Source organism: Pan paniscus, chromosome 5 (genome assembly GCF_029289425.2).
Source record: "Pan paniscus chromosome 5, NHGRI_mPanPan1-v2.0_pri, whole genome shotgun sequence".
In the NCBI taxonomy this organism is placed as follows: Eukaryota; Metazoa; Chordata; class Mammalia; order Primates; family Hominidae; genus Pan; species Pan paniscus.
Genome location: NC_073254.2, coordinates 118494576 through 118515482, shown reverse-complemented (window position 1 = coordinate 118515482; position 20907 = coordinate 118494576). Strand labels below are relative to the sequence as shown.

General features: G+C 37.2%; 2 long non-coding RNA genes across 2 annotated transcripts in view; one reads left to right on the top strand and one right to left on the bottom strand.

Moving 5' to 3' along the window:
* Positions 1 to 20907, top strand: part of LOC134730615 (uncharacterized) — a 142792-nt gene that overhangs the window by 25540 nt on the left and 96345 nt on the right. The gene's annotated exons all lie outside the window — the stretch shown is intronic.
* Positions 3667 to 20907, bottom strand: part of LOC100992117 (uncharacterized) — an 843804-nt gene continuing 826563 nt past the window's right edge. Inside the window, exon 10 of the long non-coding RNA XR_010112491.1 lies at positions 3667 to 3915. This is a non-coding gene — a long non-coding RNA (uncharacterized LOC100992117). The remainder of the gene's footprint in view (positions 3916 to 20907) is intronic.

Here is a 20907-nt window from a genome sequence, read left to right as displayed (position 1 = left end):
TGTTCTCCAACTATGAAGGAAGTAAGAATATAGCAGGATTGTTGTAGAACAGTGCATGTAGAAGCAAAATCACTCTGTCAAACACTGTCTGGAACGCAAAGTCCATTGAATTTCTTGAAATAATCATTAAATTCTTAGTTTAAAAGGAATAGAGAGTATAACTTTCACCCCGGGATAGGATTAATTGATGTTTAAAAAGTACAAAAAAAGTACTTTCTGAGGTTTTTACAAAGAGCAGAATTTTTGCTCTTACTTTTCACAGGTCTTGTACAAGCAGCTCTGATTAGGTGTGTACTGGTACGTTCAACGAGAGAGGGTAGAGTTGGGATCACTCTCAACTTCTAAGGTCTGGGGACCTTGGTGTGCATTTATTTCTTCATTCAACAGTTATTTAGTGAGACTTTATTGTATGCCGGCAACTAGTAGATACTGAGCATAGTGTTGGACAAAAACCTGATTTTATTATTTACTCTTCTGTTTACTAACTGGATAATCTTGGGTCAGTCACTTAAACTATCTGGCTCTCAGTTTCCTCAGGCTTAAAATGAAATGAGATAAATTATTTTTCTACTCTGTTTCTATAATCCTAAAACTGATTAGGAGGTGAGATACTTTCTAAAATATTAATATGTTCCTTTAATTATTCTCCTTCTACATATATAATTTATTTAAAAAATGTTTTAGAAAACATTTGGAAAATCAATGTTTAACTTAGGCTATTTTGAAATCTTAAAAACTAATATGCTTTTTCTTTTGCTTTTCATAAGTTTCTTTTGGAAGTAAGTGTGTAAGTAATGAATAAAACATCTAACTGCATATGTGTGCAGATGCAAATAGAATTAGGCATTTCATAGCTGGTTGGAGCAAGAATTCCTATTCTGTCTCTCTCTTCACTTACACTGCTGCTTGGAAAAGGCAGGCAGAGAGAGACATTTCATATCCATGCCTAGTCAAGGTGACTGTTTTCTGGGGATGGGAAGACAGTAATGACATCCTCTAACTCTGGAAAACTTTACCACCAGAAGTTTAAGATCTGAGACAATCTGGGAGAATCACTGGAGATTTAACATAAACCCCGAGGACCACCTTTGAGGCAGCAGGAATTACCTGGAGTCTGTAGAGCGCTTCTACCCGCAAAGGACATTCTTCCTATGGAGAAGATTATATCTTTCCCACTGTCACTTTATGATACAGTCCCAAACAATCAGGACAAGTGGGGAAGTTTCTCAGGTCTCACAACTCAGCATGAGAAAAGATGGCAGAATTAATAAAAGCAAAAACATAGTATATGTCACTGAAATTAATAAGTTTTTAAAGTAATTTGAATAGTCTATGGGAATCTGGATTTGTGTCACTGACATGTACCCCTTTCTGGTGATCCTGAATAATACTGGAGGGTTAAATTCAAATTTTGGGCTCATATTTAAAAGCAAGTTGAAAACACATAGAAGTCCCAACATTTCTGTTTCTATAAATGTTTATATCTGGGACCATATAATGTTGAAAACAGAAGGGAAAGATAAAACATACATCTTTGCATGTTTTAACAATTCTAAATGAGAAATTAATGTCACTAAAACCTTTTCTATAAAGAGACAGACCTAAAAGTGATAAAAAGAAATAGCATTGGAAGGCGGCGGGGGCAATGTCATGTATCTAGTGTTGTATGGTTTACGCGTTATCTGCTAGTATGGTTGCACCGCAAATTTATTGAAGCTGGTGCCCATCGTACCCTGTGCGTCTCATTTTTAGAACAATCATTTATGGGTGTGAGAGGATGCCTAGGAGAGCATAAGGGTTCTGTGTCAATCAAAGCTAATCACTGGTACAGGCAGAGGGTTTTGTTGGCCTCCATGCTCTAAGCCGTGCTTCCACATCTGTGTTTGAAGAGATTAGAGAGGTGCTTCATACAAGAACTGTATTAGTTAAAGCTGATCGACAGTATTTGGAATAAATCATGAAAAAGTTGAGTGCCAGAAGGGAAGGCATGGCAAGTGGGAGATTGAAACTCACGAGGACTAAATCCCTCCTCCCTTTTCCCCAGTTTGAATTTGGGGTTTGCTCACTGGAGGGCATACCAGGTGCCATGCTGTTGCCACTTCCTAGCAAACACGCAGTAGCTCAGCCAACAAGCCCGGCGCCAATGCTCTCAGCGACATGCTCACCACACTTTGGCAAAGGGTTCCAGTTTTATTTGAGGTGCTTCATGGCAAACAGATTAGCCCAAGCCAGTAAGTGGGATTTTAGGACCAAGGATGGGAATGAATGAAAAGTGAAAAAGATCCCAGCAACAATGAATACCAAAGCCCCTCTCTGTTTGCAGCACTTTTCTCCCTGCATGAAGGCCATACACGGGCAAATAAATTATGAGTGACAAGTATTTGAACCAATAAAGAGGGCACTATATTTTATATGCAGTAAATTTAATTCCAGATTGTGTTTCACCTCAGCAGGGTGACATGTTTATTGCCAGTGAAAGATGAAAGCCAAGGGAGTTAGAGACAAGCATCAGCAGTTCTAGTGGGCACCCGCAAAATGAAGATTTGACAGACCAGTGGCTGAGCCCTTGAAATGAAATGCCAGATCAAATTTTACCCCAAAGGGGTCAGATGTACTGTCATGCCCCCAAACTCGCAATACCAGCTGAATAAATGAGCCAGGTTCAGCTGAGAGTAGAAGGCCAAGAGCATGTTCTGCGAATTTCTGCTCACAGGATCATCAGCTTTTCCAAGTGCAGCGAGCCTGGGAGTGCCGGATGAGGTGTGTCTGAGGGAGGATGTGAAGTGCTGCTGCCTCCATGGGGCTCTAAGTGTCATTTTAAAAATCTATTAAACAGATCGAAAAGTAGAAGTGAGTCTAAATTGATCTGCCTGTCTCTCAATTTCATCCTACAAGCGCTCAGCTCAGGTGTTCAATTTATTGAACCATAACCTCTTTTTAAACAATCAGCATCAACACGCAATAAATATGCTCCGCAAGGACAATATTTACATGCATGACTCATTGTTTTGGAAGATTTATTTATGGGGGAACTGACTGGCAATTATACTGGAGTTCCTTTGGCAGACTGTGGCACAGTGGCATGCGGGCATGGTTCTGGTTACTGCAAAAAGTAAGCACATTGAAAGAGACTAATTCTTTTTTTTTTTCCTACAAAACAGGCCCTATGTCCTCATTGCAAGTGTGGGGAAGAATTTATGTTGTAATCTATACATGACTTCACTCTTCATCTAGAAAAAAAAAAGGAAAGAAAAATAAAAGTAAAAGAATGAAAAAAAAAGAGAAATGAAAAGGTTCTAGTCTAAGGAGAGTATGTCCATGAAGAGTTTACCTGATAAGTCCCATAGTGATGTTGATTTATGTAAAATAACCAATCTTTCTTTTCGTCACTTACAAAACAAGTTCTATCATCCAATATATGGATTGGGCTAGTCAAGTGCTTTCAAACTCATTTGGGTAGACATAGTGTCATCAACTCTTGAATCAATCAGAAGGGTTAACATTTTAATCAGTTCCTTTCACTGACTCTGCCCTGTAGGGAAGACAGTAGAATCTACCATGTATTTAACTTTGCTTAATTGTATTTTAAGCATGCTTCTCATAATTCAGTGTCATAAAGATGAAAATGTAAAATTTCTGGACCTTGTAATTTCAGAGTTACTTTCTTTCTGTCGTGACTTACTTTGCACATCTTCTCTTGACTTTGTACATCTTTTACATATTATCACTGAAGCTATGGAGAACATGTGTTTTCATGCCTGGATGGAGATCTGGGAATTCGAATAATGTTATAAGCACCACCTCATTGATCTTTGGAGCTTTAGATGACGGACTTGTTTCCTGTGAGAGTGACCTCATATTTGATGAATGAAGCTCTGGAGCAGGAGCAAGGGAACCTGGACTCCTGGTGGTACCCTGAAATACAAGAACACTTGTGATATAAGTAAGAACAGCTACAATGAACAGTAATTGCCTCTCTAGTACTCACTCCTTGAGTATATTTTGAGAGTGAATGATGGTCTGAATGTGTTCAAATTTTTTAAGATCTTAAAATGAGAGTTGTTGTATGAAGGACACTTCCACACACAGATGACAGACACTTAATTGTGGAGCTTATGGCCATTCGATCACTACTGCTAATACCATAGTCCAGCATTATTTTCTGACCACCAATTTATTCTAGTTATTCAATCCTTTTTCCATGTTCTCCCATGTAGCCTAGTAGTGGAGCATTCTTCAGCTCATTTTCTCTGTGCTGCTCCAAATATTCCAGAAGTCTGTCTTTCATCACATCGATTGCATCTCTCTTTCCCCTAGGTTCTATGTGCCCTGACCTTCTGTATCTCTATGTTCCCCACTGTTTTCTCCGTTTTCCTTTCCAGGCTTCTTTGTGTTTTTTTAAGCCCTCCAGTGTGAACTATGCTTAGAATAGAGTCTCATTTGTCTGGCATATGCCCTTCCTTTTGGCCCAAGATCCCTCAAAGACTCCACAGGCTTTCAAAGCCATACAGCATGTGTTCCTGCCAAATTAATCTATTCAGTTTGTTTTCCTTTTAGCAGTTCATAATTATTGATCTTACTTATAATTCATTACAAGTTCTTGGGATAAAAGAAGGGTGGGAGGATTGGTAGTTTCCACACAACTGAAAATATTAATGATGTGAGAAGAGAAATGATATTTGACCCAAGAATAGTCAAATTTGTTATAATCATTAATGTACAAGACTTCCAATACATTTTACAGTTAGAATGAACAAATTTCACATCACGGACACATAATAAACCTTCTATTCCTATCCTCTTTTATTCTGTTCATCCTGAAACCAAGTTGTCAAGTACTTTTTAATACCTTCTCTCACATTCCTCTTAGATTTGTTTTTCCTTTTCAAATCCACAGCGAACTTCAACATTCAGTCATTTTTCACTCTAACCTAGGCTACCTCAGGGACCTTCTAACCAGGGCGTGAAATCTTTCTCTCTGTACCATGGCTTCCTGGAATCTGTTTCCTTTGTGTCTCCCCTGTAAAATTAAATTCAAACTACTTGTCATTCTGTTTAAAATCCTCCATTCTCTCACCATCCCAAACCCACTAACCTGACATTAGGTGTATGGTGTAATTATTGGAGGCTCAGTTTCCTCTTAAACATTTGCACTCCCACAGTTTTTTTTTTTTTTAAGATAGTGATAAACATGTATAATACTTACCATCATGCCTAGCACAAAATAGATGCTCAATAAATGACACTTTATTATTAATTATGACAAATGGTCCTTCTGTTTCTACCTAACTAATCTTTACCTTCTTCATAGAAGATGAATTCACATTCCTCTCCATCACACTTTATTCATGCTTTTTTTTTTTTTTTTTTTTTTTTTTGAGACGGAGCTTTGCTCTTGTTGCCTAGGTTGGAGTACGATGGTGCGATCTTGGCTCACTGCAACCTCCACCTCCTAGGTTCAAGCGATTCTCCTGCTTCAACCTCCCTAGTAGCTGGGATTACAGGTGCCCACCACCACACCCAGCTGACTTTCGTATTTTTAGTAGAGGCGGGGTTTCACCATGTTGGCCAGGCTGGTCTCAAACTCCTGATCTTAAGTGATCCACTGGCCTCAGCCTCCCAAAGTGCTGGGATTACAGGCGTGAGCCACAGTGCCCGGCTTGTTCATGCTTTTATAGGTATATTCTCCTCCTCTTCTCCACCTATAAGACCTGGCTTCAATGTCTCCTCCTGCTGGAAACCTCTCTCATTGAGTACTTTCAGTGTCTGCATGCCAGGAAGAGAATTAATAGACATTAGGGCAGCTTTGTAGGTTATGTTTAGAGTAATCCTATGTAGCTCCTATAATTTAGGATTATAGTTTGGAAGAATACCCAAATCTGTTTAATAACAACTTCTGCTGAATTATGCTAAATATCCTATGCATATTTTCTTATTTAAGTTCTAGCATTTCCAACATCCTTTAAGGTCCAATTAAATGTCTACCTCCACTTTTTCCTGATCCCTGTCCACTAGGTGATCTTTGATGATCTTTGGTCCCAGGGGAAGTGATTGTTTCTTAATCCTTAATTTGTTGAATCACATAGTATTAAATGTTGTGGTTGAACATGCTCATTTCATATATGTTTTAATGAACATGGAAAGGGGAGGGTACTGTTCAATCTGATAAATGTTTACTGAAGTTCTAGAAGGCCACTGAGTCTGGTGGTGGAAGTGGTAAAACATAGTGGCACATACGGCCTCTAGCTGACAAACACATTTCAGAAAGGCTGGGGACAGCTGTGAAAGGAGAATGACATGGTAAAATGATCAAGGATAAGATAATTCATAAATGTGAGTTGGCTGTCCAGGTTTAGTGGACCACCAGTGAAAAGATATGGAAGAATTTCAATTTGACTTTACTTGCATTATAATCTATTAAGTTTTCAAATAGACAACGTTATTTTAAAAAGATTTAGTCGTGTATCATAGTGTCCCCAAATTGTATATGGTTAGCGAATATTTGTTGAATGAAAAGAAAAGTAAATGACGTGTGGTTACAGTCTTTCCATATAATTGATTTTTTTCATTTTTATTGATCTTAGAAAAGTCTACAGCATCTGAATTCTATAGTATATGTTTCTCTCCTACAGTGTGAGTCACTGGTATGGTAATCTGTAGAAGCTGAAATTGATTATAAATGAATCAAATTTGAACTGAGTTTGAATGGACAGTAGTTGAGTTGAGATCAAGGAAGTAAACAAGAGAAAGAGTTGCAATTACAGTGTAAAAATGAGCATTTTAGAGCAATGTTGAATAAAAATATTGCCTGGGATAGCAAAGTTCAATTGTGCTTACACTGCTAAGATTTTTTTAGCTCTTCTTCTATATACTTTTCCCCCAGAAGGTGTTAATTGATGTTGGCATTGAATCTTTTGAAGCAGTGGGAATTCATACTTTAAAATGTCCAATTAGCTGCAAAAATGAGTGATGGAATGGGTAGCTGAATATTTTTAAAGGCTGAGAAGCACCTTCATTTGAGGGCATCTAAAACAATGCCCCATATCAGCCTCCAAGGATCTTTCCTTCAACTTTTGCTTTATCTCTTTGTACAAAGGCTAGGATAGCAGCATACAGCCCCCAAAAGGAGAATCCTTACAATTTTCTTCAGAATGCCAAGTGTTATAGTGAACGATAAATAACCTTTCTGTAACAAGCAGCCCTTTTTTCCCCCACTGGAACAAACTGTTCAACTCTATTTGAATAAAAAGCCCACACATATATCAAATTAAACAAAATAGCATTGTTCCAAATACAGATCGGGCAGTCTTCCCAGACTTGTGTCAGTAAAATTTCATAGCACTCCACACCATTGTATAGAAGCTCTTTCTCTTCTTCTTTATGTGTGAATGCAGAATCACTATTCCTAGACAAAGGAATGCAGACAGAGGCTATGTTCCCCATGCAGTTGAATAAAATAAAGGTCCAACCAGGGACTTCGATGGCAAGAAAAAGGAATGCACCACTGAAAATACAGGTGGAGACAGTACTACACAACCATATTAAGAGCAATTGATCAGCAAGAAGCTATTTTGCTTATTGCCTGGACAAATATTTCCACATTTGATGAGGCATAACTCTGGGCAGATCCTAATGAACCAGGAAGCTAATTGTGTGCTGTGTGTGTGAGACTGGATGGAGGCAGTTGTGTATTGAGGCCATCTTAACCAACTCATAAGAGCTGACTATCAAATTTTTAGGATTTTGCAAGCTGTTTTTATATACAGCCAGTATTAACAGTTAATTTTTAAAAAGTATTTAATCTTAAAATTCAATAAGTTATATTAAAAATAACAGCAACACTCCAAATTTATTGCTTTTTATCTTACTACATTTTGCTATAATCTGTGCTTTTGAAGTTATTTGCATCTATTGTCTCTACATGAGTGGTTATTCTATGCAATGATGATACTTCGTGCCTGTTCCCCACTCTGCATTCAGTGGTATCACATTGGTAGCTTGGAATTAGCCCACATTACAAACCAGGGTTATTGCTTTTATTTTTTTCCCCAAGAGAGCTGATTTTTAAACATTCATCAGCATACTGCTGTGGCTGGAAGCTCTCTGAGAACAGACATAACTTCCCATGCAAACTTAGACTGCTTACCTGAACAGGAATTTGGGCAGGGTCTGCCTTCAGTACTTCAGGGTTAAGAAGAAGTGTCTGTGCAGGACTTACCAGTGCACTGGGGTAGAGTGAGCATGTTGTGCTGCCTTCTAGGAAAGCACACTAGGAAATTAAATTCCTCGATTCTGACATCTCCAATTGTTTTTTAAATATTAGAGCTTAATCTAGGAAGATGTTTATTATTGCGAAGAGTTGGTTTATTAGGAAACATTTATATTCACTCTCACTGATGTGCTATTTTGTCAGTCTTACCAAATGTGGTATAGATTCATCCTGAATTGGCAGTAATGGAACAACAGTGTAGCACAGCAGGAGGACTTTAGCCATCACTTTTTCCACTCTTCTCATCCTCCCAAGCTCCCTGTTATCATACTGAGGAGGTAGACCAGGATAAGGTACACAAGTTTGGGAAATAGAGGGTATGATCCTGTACTGCTTTTTTGTTTTTCTTTCTTTTTTTTTTTTTTGCCACATATATCTTTCTAGGCTTACAGCTCAAAGTGACATGATTTCTTATGGTATTTGTTGCAGGTTTGAACTCGCTAGGGGTTCATATAATTATTTTCTCTCTAATTCAGCCCCTATGGCTGCATTAGGCCAATTACATTATAATAATTCATAATTTATTTAGGTAATCATAACAAAAACATCCATAAAGTATCAAGGGTTATATAGACACAGAGTACACTATAATACATGCATATAGATATATATGTATAAGTGTGTGCATATATATACACACACACTAGGCATATATCTCCTATTTGTGTACATATACTATACATACATATATAAAGATATATATATATATACACACACACAAACACACACACATGCACACATATACAATTGATCACTGAGCAACGTGGAGGTTAGGGATATTGATCTCCTTCACAGTTAAAATTCCATGTAAAATTTTGGATCCTCCCAAAATTGACTACTAAAGGCCTAATATTTATTGGAAGCCTTACTAATAACACAAAGAGCATATTAACACCTATTTTATATGTGTATGTATTATATACTATATTCTTACAATAAAGTAAGCTAGAGAAAAGAAAATATTATTAAAAACTTAAGAAAGAGAAAATATTTTTGCTATTTATTAAGTGGAAGTGGATTATTATAAAGGTCTTCATCTTTTTTGTTGTCTTTAAGTAGGCTAAAGAGGTGGCAGAAGAGGAGGGGTTGTTTTTGCTGACTCAAGAGTGGCAGAGGCAAAAGGAATCCACATATAAGTGGACCTGTGCAGTTCAAACCTATGTTACTAAAAGGTCAACACACACACATGTGCATGCTCACACACGTGCATGCATACACACACACACACATTAAAAAATGTACTTTGACCTGGAATATCTCTAGTCACAGCTCATTGGATAATGTTTATATCAAGACCAAGGCAATGTTTTTATTGTTTTAAAGTAAATATATTTTGTGGACCAAGAAAGTATGTATATAAATAAATCAATATTTCTGATGGTGACCATACTATTTCATGATGTTGTGCTACAAGAGGCAGGTAACAGTTATAGCACCTCTCAATCAAATTCCCTCTTTTGTTAGGGAATAAATTCTTCTAAGAATATCATGTGATCTTGCTATTTGGTTCTGTGCACAGAGTAATCTCTCTCAATGTTTAAATTGCACAACTGTCTGATACAGTCTACCTTGAGGACCAAATCCCTTATTTCACAATATTAAACAATTATTTTTGGCTACACCATTGAATTTCAACTGCCTGGGGTTGTTCCAAATCAAGTCAAATTAAGAATGTATACACTAGTAAATTGAAGAAACAGATAAGCAGAAGCAGAAAAAAACCAATAGGAAGATTATCCTTGTAATGTTTCATTAAGCAACTTACATTAGGAAAGAAAAAAATCATTAATGCTAACCCACGTTTGAACTTAAAACAAAAAATTCAAACTGATTCACACAGTGTTTTTTTTTACAAGTAACCTGTGCTTTTAATAGTCACTCTTTGATACATGACAAGTATCATCTTGAATTTTATGTGAACTGATTCACCAAAGTCATTCAGCAAATTAATGTAGTTTTGGAAAATTAACAGCAAAATAGGCATGCCGCCAAATGTCTAATGACAAATTGAAGGGTTTGGAGATGTGTCTGTCTGTTTGCAGTATTGGAACTGTTTTCAAAATAAAAACATACTGAAAACAGTGCTGGCATGACAGGAGATGCAGTCATTATGCAATTTTAATTGACAAATAATTCCATTTTTATGTGAATAAATCCACCTAGCCAATAACTGCATTATCATCTATCATGTGCTGGTTTCCCTTCCCATCTCATGCACCCTCTAATTTTGATGAATTTGATCAAATATATCTGGCAGCATAGCTGTATCTGGCAAGTCAAGGAAAGACCACAGCGAGTTGGGGGGAGGGGGCAGGTAGGAGGATGGTAATTTGTCACAGGAATGGAGACCGTCTTTAGCATTACCTGTTGTGCAGATATTATTATCCTCCATTTATCTTCCAGCCTGAATATTCGGATTTGTGATGTGTCCTATTCTTTCAACAAGGTGCTAAGCATCTCTCCAATTTAACTCAGGTGTACAAAGAGTATATGTGTAGGGGTGGAGACTGAAAAAATTGGAAATCTTCATCAACGTATGTATAATTAATCTTCAGATGTTGGCTTTAGAGACCAGCATAGTAGCCCCAGTATATAGCCCACTTTCACATAAGAAGCAGCTGAAATTCAAAATGATTACAAATATGAGCATACTCTAGCTAAGGGCAGGTATTCCAATGGTGGCATTAAATATAAATACAATAGAGTATTGACATAATGTAGTAAGGTTCCGTCGCTATTAAAAGGCTTTGTTCTAAAGCGTATCTGTGTACATAATGAGATGATGAACACAGTGCATCACATAGCTAAATTTAATATATGCAGGGGTATGATGTTTGCAATGCATGCATTTCAGCAGGTCCCATTAGTGCGCCTTTCCCCTCCAGTGAAAACAGAATGAACCACAGCCCCTTCTGGTTTGCATAAAGCAAACAAAATTAGATTTGCTTTGCTGAATTGAAACCCGCTTGGGATTGTGAGCCTCTCTCGGGGACAAATTACTTCAAACAATCCCTTTGTACCATAACAAAATCAAAAAATTCAGGCCAATCAACATGGCTCAAAACCCTTAACACAAGAATTAATAATACAACCTAGTCTATTTTTATTGCTTCTGTGCTACAGCTCCTTGTTTTAATGTAATTACACTTATTTGCCGTCCACATGTTAAGTAAGCTTGCATATGTTAACTAATGCGACATAAAACAACTTTCCTAATTTTAGCATTGCTACAAGCATTGTTCCCCCTGGAATAAGATCTGAACGTTGGACAAGTTGAACACTAATGTTATTAAATTAAATCTATTTTTAGACCCTTGATAAATGAATATAGACAAAATGTCAAATGATTCTTCAGATAGGTGTAGAAGCTGATTGACAATCAGATGAGTCTATTAAGAATATTGGTTTATGGAGCGTTATGCACTTGATATCTCTTGGCTTTTAAAGCTCATTCCTCTGCAGAAGAGAAGAGCATGTATGTCTGTAAATACGGAATCTCTTAAATCAGGTATCTGGTCAATGATCTCTTAAATTCAGCAGCTGGAGTAAGTATCAAGATGATATATATTCCTACTGCTTTTAACACCTAAAAATCAACAGAGGTTGTACACCACTAAAACTTTCACCTGAACCACAAGTTTACTGACTTTTCTGATTTGAAATTTAGAATTTGGAATAACTTTTTTCCTACTGCTCTTAAAAATGTATAGGTTAGATAGAATATTTGAGTTCACAAAATCTTGGTCTTCTGCAATCAAAAACTGTTTTCCCCATTTCCTAGTCCATCACAAACATGATATCATCCTTGGGAAAGCAGAGTATGTCAAATATTTATACATCAAGGAAGGTTTTACTTAACTTTTAAGATGCAGTTAACTCTGAGTGTCTTGAATGAGCTTCACCTGGCACCAAAAAAATACCCAAGTGGAAAGCTGGAAAAGGCCAATCTTTAAGCATAGATGTTTAAGCATTTAGACATAAGTAACCTAACAATTTGATTTAACCACTTGCCAATTCTATCCAAAAGATCATATAGTCTCATTGTTTGCTGTTGAATATATAAATGTGATTGATATATTTCTCTTCCTTCCTACCAGCTACGCTGATTCAATATGAGTTTCTAATATACACATACACACAATTCTATAATCAAATTATTTATTGAAGGTCTTATATTAAATATTTCTAATTAGATTTCTGTTAAATATGGCAGACAATTGATCAAAACAGTTAATCTTATGCAAAGGTCTCAAATTGGGCCTATAAATAGGTGCATTTTCTCTATGAAAGACAGCCTTTATAACAGGTACAATTAGAATGCTTTTATATAAGGCACAACTGTTCCAGTTCCCTGCCAGTCTTCTTACAATTAGGTAATGCCTGACCCCTGAAAGCACTTATACTTGAGATGCCCTGATCAGTCACTTACATTAAAAGAACTTATATGGTAAACAAAGTACTTATGAGAAGGGTATAAAATTAGAATTGACATTGGGGTTTCTCCACATAAACAAAATCTACCTCTGAGAGCTGCAGGATTGTGTGTGTGTGTGTGTGCACGCGTGTGTGTTGTGTTTAACTCCACTGAATTCTCCCCCCTTTAGAATCTGTGTTGTAGTACAGGTGGAGGAGGGGGAAATGAGTGCCATTCAAAGAGAAGACCAAAGGGCAGTGGATGCTGTGTTTAATTCCACTGAATTCTTCCCCCTTTAGAATCTGTGCTGTAGTACAGGTGGAGAAGGGGAAATGAGTGTCATTTGAAGAGAAGACCAAAGGTCAGTGGATCACATTGGCCTCTTATTTTGAATGACCACTTCTTCATGTCAAAATGTTAACAGCACAAATCTTTTAAAGAACAAGGGATAATGTAATTATTTTAGTTTTATTCATAAGACATAGGAATGCAAACCACCTTAGTTTTCTGCTATTTTTGCTTTCTATTATTTAGGTCTCATATTAAGTTCTTGGATCAGTTCCCAACCTATTGTGATTCTAATTTGATTTGTATACCCCCGTCTTTCTCAGAGGTACTTTAAAAGTCTTAGATAAAAGAAAATGAATTAGTTGTCTGTACATGCCAGAGTAGCAAGAGCAGGGATATAAGATCAGGGAGCTGCTCAGCTTCAGCAAGAACAATTAAGTGATCTTACACCTGCCCTTGCTCCCCCTTGCTCCCTCATCTCACAAATCACTCTTTTGTTCTCCAGCTTTACCTCAGTGCCCTATTTCTCTCTAGTGCTGGTGCAAAGTGTCCAGTTTAGCCTTCTAGCTCCCTTTCTTACAAGCTGTAATACTTTGGTGAATACATTAGCTCTTCAGATGCTTGCTTTCTCTAAAGTCATGATACCTGCCCTCAATGGATTTTCTTAATTGATAAGATTATCCTCTTTGAGAACTCTAATGCATACCACATATGTCACTATTATTTCCTTGCTCATTCTCTCTCATCTCCTCTTAGACTATCTCTTATGTGTGTCTCACTGAGTTAGATGAAGATTGTTAGCCCAACGAAGTTAAAGGAGTACTCTCTCAGATTATACTTCATTAGCCCTCAGTTCATTATTTTTTTCTGATTCAGAGAAAATAAAACTGATGTTGATCTAATGTAGCTGGTGGGAAGCTAATGGACCTGTTTGAAATGCTCAAACTGCCACTTGAATTATAGATTTTGCCCTGACATTCATGTAATATATAGATTACCATCATGGGTCTCCTTAATGTGATATATGGTAAGTGGGGACATTCTGGGATTAAAGACCAAATCAGGTGAGATTTTAAGGCATTTCCACTGCTTGCTAGTAGGTCAAATACTTAACTTTAGTGGACACACATGTACAATGGGAATAGTAACACCCACCTTGCAGGATTGTTGCAAGAATTAAGTGGCAAAATAGCAGAAATATAATAGGTAGTCAACAAAGTGTAGCAATTATATATTTGATTGTTATATAAAATACAAAGTATAGCATGCAGCAAATAGTACCTGATCAATAAATGTTGGTTCCAGTTTTTCATATCTTACTCAGTTTAACTGAAACATTTTTTATAAAATATCTCAATGGACTCTTTACATTTATAACTAGACCAGACACAGTGACTTATGCCTATAATCCCAACACTTTGGGAGGCTGCTCATTGACATGTGAATAGATAATCAAATCTGGCATATCCATATAATGGAATACTACTCAGTAAGAAAAAAGAACACACATGGATGAGCTCAAAAACATCATGCTTAGCAAAAGATGCCAGACAAAAGAGTGTAGATACTGTATGATTCCTTTTATGTAAAATTCTAGAACAAGCAACTCTAATCTGTAATGATGGAAAACACATCAGTGGATGCCTGAGGCTGGGGTTGGGGAGGGGAAATTGTAAAGGGTTAGGAGGGAAATTTAAGGGTGGCAGAAATGTTTAAATATTGATGTGGTGGTGATTACAAGTTTGTATGCCTTTGTCAAAACTCATTAAACCTCACACTTGAAATAGATGCATTTTATTACATGTAAATTATTACTTTCATAAAGCTGTTTAAAAAAACTAGCTAATATATTAGTGTATGCAACATTTGATTGTCTACTGCTATAATAACTGTTATGAAGCCAACTGCATGTGTAATCACAAATGGCAGAATGCTTTTCTCTTGGGAAAAATCATGAGTTGAAGTTTTCACTACTAAAATCATGATTTGGGGTTTTTAAGTTTGCTTTATAAGTTTGCTTCTATGTGTAGGCTCTAATCCTGGCTGTACAACTTATTTCCCCTTGGCAAGTCAGTTAATTCACCAAGACTTGGCTTCCTCCTCTGTGGAATGAAAGGCCTGGCCAACATTTAGATGTGATAAAAAATTATTTATCACCTACTCTGACCCAGGCACTGTGCTAGATGGCCTCACATACTTCATTGTTTTCAACTACTGCTCTTATGTATTCCTCCACATTAAAATAACAAGGTTTTAGAGTTTTTGACTTTTTCATTTTCAAAGAAAATTGCCTCTACTGAAAAAAGTTAGTTTGTATTATATTCCCTACTAACCCTGCTAGCCAGCAGAGAACTTCGAAACTTTATTATGAAGTACGAATATGATCCAATGTGCCTAGGTGAAATTTACTTTACTCCCTTTTGAATTCACTTCCCATAGTTCAAGAGGATAAACTTTTAAGTGTCAAATGAGACAAGGATAAGCTTCAATTGCCTGAGCCATAGAATTCTGCCACTGACAAAATTCAGCTCCTGATAAATCCAACTCCAGTGTCTATGGCTGGAGGAAAAGCCTGCTTAGCAAGCCCCTGGCATGGAATTTCTTCCAGAAGTGCCTATATGTTGTTGTAGAGAAGGGTGGTAACTATGTGACTGAAATAATACAAATTTAACCCTGTTGGCTTCCCGAGGGTTTTCTCCAGGGAGATAGAATTCCAGCACAGCCTCTGGAAAGCTAACTATTTAAAAGAAAATAAATTGTTCTTCTGGAGATAGTACATGAAATACAGTGATTGGAATAAATGGTGAAGACTTTGAGAGAATAAAAGGAGACAGTGATTAGGAATGTGAGCTTTGTTACTTCTGGACAGTAGAACCACTTAGTTTTCTCTTTTTAGATTTATTTCTAATGTTCTTGTCTCCTTCAGTTTGTCTTTTTCTTCCCAGAGGCCTCAGTCTATATATTACTTATCCTTGTTTTTCTCTTGGACTAATGTTCCCTCTTCATTTTTTCTTTTTTTTTTAATTTGTAATACTTCTCTATTAGAATAGTAGTTTGTGCTCATTGAGAAAATAAAAAAAATAGATAAGCAAAAGAAAAACCATACACTCACACTTATAATCAACTCTTCTATAATCTACCACCCAGCTATCATTACCAACACAGTTAACATTTTATTGTGGACTTTTCTAGGGTTTGTTTTCAATGCAAATTTATACACAAGCAGAAAAACATAACAAGAGAGTTAACAGATAGTTTAGGGAGTAAAAGATAACCTAAAACATAGGGAAAATATCCAAAGAGTATCCTTAGAGATATTTGAAAAGATATTAGATCCATAAGATAATAAAAATGTTGTAAATGAGCTATAATCAGAAGCAAGAACTTTGGAAAATTCAATTTATAATTGAATAAAACAGTACTTTAATGCAAGGTTAGGAAGATAGAGTTGAAAAATTATTTCAGAAAATTGAACCAAAAGACAAAGAGATAAAAATATGAAAAGAAACACGAGTCATCCAGAATGTCTAATGTTCTATGAATAGGAGTTTTAGAAAAAGATAACAGAGAAAAGTCGTGGGTGGAAAATTATAAGAATCATTCATTCAGGAGTTCCTACTATGTCCTGAGCCATGTTCTAGCAATAAAGCAGTTCTGGAAACAAAGCAGTGAATTAAATAGTCAAAATTCCTGCCCTCATGGGGCCTGTATTAGTGGTGGTGGTGGTGGGGGAATAGCAAGAGTGGGGATAAAAAAAACTAACAAATCATTAAAATTTATTATATTCAGGCAGTGATGAGTGGTATTGAAAAATAAAGCAAGTGAGGAGATTAAGAGTGCTGGGTGAGGAGGAGGTAGAAGGATTACAAATTTTGAAAAACCATCATGGAATTCCTCATTGGGAAGATGGCCTTTGAAGTGAAAGAGATGTGAGAATGAAGCCTGCAGATACCTGAGGAAGGGAGACTTAGGTACAGGAGTAGGCAAGTACAGAAGCTTTGGAGTGGGAGAGAGCCTGGCTTATGAGAAGGTAGCAGTGTGCAATGGAGTGAGTAAAGTGGAGGAAGTTATAAGACATAGGGTAATGAAGATGGAGATCTTAGAAGGCTTTATAGCCAGCGTATGGATTTATTTTAACTTTTAATCTAATAGAGATGAGGAATTATTCTATAGGTTTGAGTCCAATGACATTTTATATGATATTTTTAACAGGATCACTACAGGAGAATAGACTTTAGGGAGATAAAAAGTGAAACCAATTGGAAGACCATGATAATAATATTGGTGAGAAATGGTGGTGGCCAGATCACCGTGTAGTAGAGGAGGAGGTTGGATTCCGGGTATATTTTGAAAGTAGATGCATTAGAATTTGCTGATAGACTGATTTTTACAGGCTGTGAAAGAATGACAAGTATCAGGAGAACTCCAAAATGTTGGTCTGAGCAACTGAATGATGGAGTTGATATTAACTGAGATGTAGAAGACCATAGAAGAAGTGGGTTTGTTTGTGGGTCATTAGGACTTCTTGAGCTTAAGATTCCTGCAAAAGACTTAAAATAGGCCTTCATTTCGCTTGCTTTGACTTTTGCCTCCTTTTCTTTATAGTTTCTCTTTTCCCTTTCTCTGCTCTTTTTCTATCTCCTCCTCTGAACCTTAACTGATATTAGACAGTTAACAAATGACTCACAAGATTCACAAACAGCTCTCAAAAGAGAGCCTTGTGACAGGGTCTCGTTCTGTGCTCAGGCTGGGGTGCAGAGGCATCATCACAGTTCACTGCAGCCTCAACCTCCAAGGCTCAAGCCACCCTCCCATCACAGCATCCCTCGTAGCTGAGACTATAGGCATGCACCATCAAACTCAGCTAATTTTTCTTTGTTTCTTTCTCTCTTTTTCTTTCTCTTTCTTTTTTCTTTCTTTTTCTTTCTTTCTTTCTTTCTTTTCTTTCTTTCTCTTTTCTTTCTTTCTTCTTTCCTCTCTCTCTCTTTCTTCTTCTTTCTTTTTTTTTTTTGTAGAGACAGGTTTTACCACGTTGCCCATGCTGGTCTCAAACTCCTGGACTCAAGTGATCCACCCACCTCAGCCCACTCCCAACAAAAAGCTGTCCCAAAGAGACTGTGTCAATGATTCTGAGCGAGAGGGATAAAAACTGAATATCCCCGCTATTATAATTGCACATGGTATAGTAGTTATAGATAAAGAAAGTTGCAATGCAGTCACGTATTCTCCTCTTCTCCTCCACCTATGAACATTCTAACCTGCTCTAGCTCAGAGTCACATGGTCTTCAGGTGCTCCTGAAAAAGCATCAGCCTTTAGCCTCTATTTGAGTCCCTGTATTAGTCAGGGTTCCCTAGAGGGACAGAACTAATGGAATATATGTGTATTCCAATATATGTGCGTATATATACACACACATATATACACATATATATGTGTATATATATATATATATACATACACACATATATATGAGTTTATTAAGTGTTAACTCACATGATTACAAGGTCCCTCAATAGGCCATCTGCAGGCTGAGGAGCAAGGAGAGCCAGTCTAAGTTCCAAAACTGAAGAACTTGGAGTTTGATATTTGAGGGCAAGAAGCATCCAGCACAGGAGAAAGATGTAGGCTGGGAGGCTAAGCCAGTCTCTTTTTTCACATTTTTCTGATTGCTTTATATTTTAACCAGGTTGGCAGCTGATTAGATGGTACCCATCCAGATTAAGGGTGGGTCTGCCTTTCCCAGCCCACTGACTCAAATGTTAATCTCCTTTGGCAACACCCTCACAGACACACCCAAGATCAATATTTTATATCCTTCAATTAAATCAAGTTGACATTCAGTATTAACCATCACACTCCCTTTATAGTCTTTCCTTGGCATGCCTTTTAGACATCCAAGTGGATATGTGGAATGGAGTGGGGCAGGCTTTAAGATGTATGGATCTGGTGTTTAGGGGAGAAATCTGAATGGGAAATAAAAATCTAGAAGTTGTCAGCGTATACAGTACCTTTAAAGCCATGGTACTGAATGAGATCATTAAGAGAGTGGGCCTGCAAAGAGAAGAGGCCCAAGGACTGAAATTTGAGGCATTCAGCATTGACAGGGTAAGGAGATGAGCTAAGACTGGCAAATGATATTGAGAAGGATCAAGCAGTGGGTTTGGAGAAAAGCATAGAGGAAGTGGTGTCCTGGAAACCAAGAAAAGAAAGCATTTCAAGTAGGGAATGAACAACTGCTAAATATGGCTGATAGGTCGTGTGAGAGTATATGGAATAACTGGCCAATGGATTTAACAGTGTCAAGGACATCCATGACACTGAGAAAAGCAATTTTGGAGGAGTGATGGTTCAAAGCACAATTGGCTGTGTTCAAAAGATACTAGAAGGAGAGAAAATGAAGACAGTGATTTTGGATAACTCTTTTGAGAAACATAGGTATACAGAGAGGCAGAGAAATGGCATTATAGATGAAGATATGGGATCAAGAGAGGCTTCTCTTTGTTTTATTTTTTTCAAATGGGAGACAAATAACAATATACTTATAGACTGAAGACATAATTCAGTAGAGAAGAAAACATGATAATGTATAATAATGTAGAAGAGAGAGGTAAAAATTGTAGGAGATTGAATGCATACAAGTATACAGTAGAAAAGCAATTGCCAGGGGTTTTAGGGGAAAGAAGGAAGGATGATTGGGGAGATGTTGGTTAAAGGATAAATTTCAGTTAGGAGAAATGAGTTCAAAAGATCTATTGTACAACATGGTGACTATAGTTAATAACAATGAATTGTATTCCTGAAAATTGCTGAGAGAATAGATTTTAAGTGTTCTCACCACAAAAAATAGTTTTTGTGAGGTAATGTATATGCTAATTAGCTTGATTAAGGCATTTCACAATGTTTACATATTTTAAAACAAGATGTTCACTATATATATATATATACATAATTTTGTCAATTAAAAAATTAAGAAATTTAAATTTAAAGAAAAGAAATGTCCTTGAGGAAGGAGATAAAATGAAATCTTCTGAACAATGAGAGGGTGACCTTAGCTGGGAGCTCAAACATTCTATTCATTGTAACAGAAGGGGAGGCAGTTTACAGGCACAGATGTTAGTAGGTTGGCAACTGTGGAGGAGGGAGCTTAAAGATGTTCCTTTTTGCTTCCTTCAATTTTCTCAGTGAACTGGCCAGCAGGAACACAAACTGACAGTAAAGGCTATTGTACAGAACTTGGTATATGGGCCGCCTCCAGATCCATGTTTTTTCTGTCTCTCTGGCCTAAGCAGCCCTAGCAAGGAGGTTCATTGTTTCCAAGGTCATTGCAATTGCTGCCAATGCTGCAGCTCACAGTTTGACATGATGACCCAATATGATAAGTCCATACCTCACACCTACCCCAAGAGCCTCTCATTACTGATCCTATGCTTTCCCCTTGGTATTCAGGAAGAAGACACCGTGGGATCAGCTTGATGTCCTTACATGTGCACTAGTTCATCCTGCTGTGACACATACTCTGGATGTGCTAATGCAGTATTGGATTGCATTCCCCATGGGCTGCTGGAGGAACTAAGGGTGCAACCTGGAAGTACAGGGGAGTTAATGTCCTGTAAGGAATATTCCAAGGGAGAAGGGAGCCAGCCCATAAATTCTCCTCCCTTCCTTCCTTGGCAATTCAGCATAATCAATCCACTATGCTTGTCACAAAGCTGTAGCCATGCCTGGTACATTTGCTTCCCTTGCCTTTCCTCTCATTTTTGCTTCCCAAGATTTTAATACTCAATAAAACATTAGCACTGTAATGTAAGCTGTTCCCTCCAGTTCTGTTTTCTGTAGAATCTGGGTTAAGATAGTGGTGAAAATATTGAGTGTTTGAAGAGGAAGTTAAAGTTTGAAAAGTGTCGTCTTTAGAGAGCAGCAGGCACATGACCCAGG